Source organism: Orycteropus afer, unplaced genomic scaffold, assembly GCF_000298275.1.
Source record: "Orycteropus afer afer isolate SDZICR_OR568_19922 unplaced genomic scaffold, OryAfe1.0 scaffold00025, whole genome shotgun sequence".
In the NCBI taxonomy this organism is placed as follows: Eukaryota; Metazoa; Chordata; class Mammalia; order Tubulidentata; family Orycteropodidae; genus Orycteropus; species Orycteropus afer.
In genome coordinates this window covers 14,692,281-14,694,303 of record NW_006921612.1, presented here as the reverse complement: position 1 = coordinate 14,694,303, position 2,023 = coordinate 14,692,281, and the positions used below count along the sequence as shown (strand labels likewise).

Sequence of the window (2,023 nt, the reverse complement as noted above, 5' to 3'; positions counted from 1 at the left end):
TACTCAAAGTCTATATAGCAGGGACCTGTTTTCAGCACGTAAGTGTATTTATAAGTAAGAACCTCTTACTTTTGTAGCATTGACCATTTTTGTTTTTAAGAGAATATACAACTCCATCCCTTGCAAAGTTTGTTCATATGTCTTCTGTGACCCCATAGAAATATGTCCCTATCTCTACTAGAAAACTATTTACACTCTCCTGTAAACACACATATACACACCTCTCCCCACTAAGCTCTGAGTGCCTTAAGTAAAGGGGTTTTGGCTCTTTTATATGTGTCTGCAGAGGCACTTAATAGGCACTCAATAATGTTTCTGCATGAACATTAAACAGAAATAATTTTGTACCACAAATACTATTTATATTTCAAACATTTGCACACTTACTGATTTTCAAATGTCACTAAATTGATACCAAGTTTTCAAAATATAGTGATCTGGACTTTTAAATATAAACGAACGTTCTTGACTTACTAATGTTTAGAGTAATGACACTTATTTACTACTCTGCTTGAAATGGAAAACTTGCTTGAAAGTTACTTCCTTCTTTTTCAAAAGTGGATCTGGTAGCACCAGCTGCTTTTCTCTGAAGGAATATTTATTTGTTGATCAGACATTCTGGCTATATTGTATCATCATAAAGTTCTTCTGTTTTTTTCTTCTCTTTATTTGTGGAACTTGACAATGGATTCATTTTGTTCATTTTGGTTTTCTTCCTCACAAATTCTTTCCGATCTGTCTTTCCAGCCAGTGCAGTTGCTAATCTTGTGTCCTTGTCAGACTTCAGTTTTTTATGAAGGTGTTCAATGTCTCGAAGCAAAGCTAATTTGTCCCTGGGCTCTTTATCACTGTCTATTTCAATATATTTTCTCTTTTCTGCTTTCCTAGGGGAAGCACTGAGTTCTTTTCTCAATTGGGCCATGTTGATTTTCTGGAAGTCTTCTTGAGCTAAAACCCAACTAATGCTGATGGCTGCAGCTTTGGCTTTCTGCTCCTCCATGGACATGCTGTTCAGCTTCTTGGAAATTTTTTTGCTGTTCATTAGAAGAGTGACACATGTCAATCCATTCACCATTAGCATCTTAGTCTTCACTGAGACTAGCACTTTCCCATCTATCTTCTTCATTTTCAACATTCTCTTCCTCTTTCTCAACTTACAGAACTTCTGCTCCTGGAATATAATCTTTAGCATCTAATTCTCCATATCCCTGCACTCTTGCTTATATTGAGGCCTCCATAGGCTTACCCTGGAATTTCTTGTGAAACATCTGAGGATTCAGTGTTTTAAAGAGCTGAATCAAAATTCTAGCAGACATCATCACATTCTTACCTTTGTCTGCTTTATACTGAGCCATGTCTTGGAGAAGACCTTCAGTCATGGCTAAAAGACATTCAGCTGTTATCTCTTTCATAGCATTGATTCCTACTGTCATAACTTCACAAGAGTTCTTGTCAGCAACAAAATTGGTAGCCACAGTTATGAGCAATGACTGAATGATCTCTGGGGAACCAGGAATGCTTGTGCAGCAAACAGAAGAATTTTTGTTACTTCTCTTTGATAGGGTTGCAGGAACCTTTGAATAAAGAGGTAGACATTAAAGAGGAAACCTCATGAATCCCCACCAATCTGGAGATAAGGTTCATGAGCATCATCTTCACTTCAAATCTCTCTTTAGAGCTCTCTAGTCGCTATGAGTCGGGGCCGACTCGACGGCACATAACAACAACAACAACAACAACAGTAGTTTTATTAGTTTTTCTGCAAAATCTTGAGGATCATTAATCAAGTGAATATCTGAGAAGTTAAACACTTCTGGTTTTTCTTCTTTTCTTTCTTGAGCACTTTCATAGCTTTTTTCCATTTTTTTCTAGTGTTTGGAGCTTTTCTTCTCTATGGCATACTGTACTAAAAGGTGTCTTGCTGTTGGTTCTTAATCCTCAGATTCTGAGTCACTGTCCTATTTCTCTTCATCATCTTTCCCTAGGAAGAATGTCAAAGCAGTGACTAATATATTTTTTTTTT

At 36.8% G+C, this 2,023-nt stretch overlaps 1 pseudogene; it reads right to left on the bottom strand.

The window, feature by feature from the left end:
* Positions 1–495: 495 nt before the first annotated feature.
* The window catches only part of LOC103192199, a 4,545-nt pseudogene continuing 3,017 nt past the window's right edge, over positions 496–2,023 (bottom strand).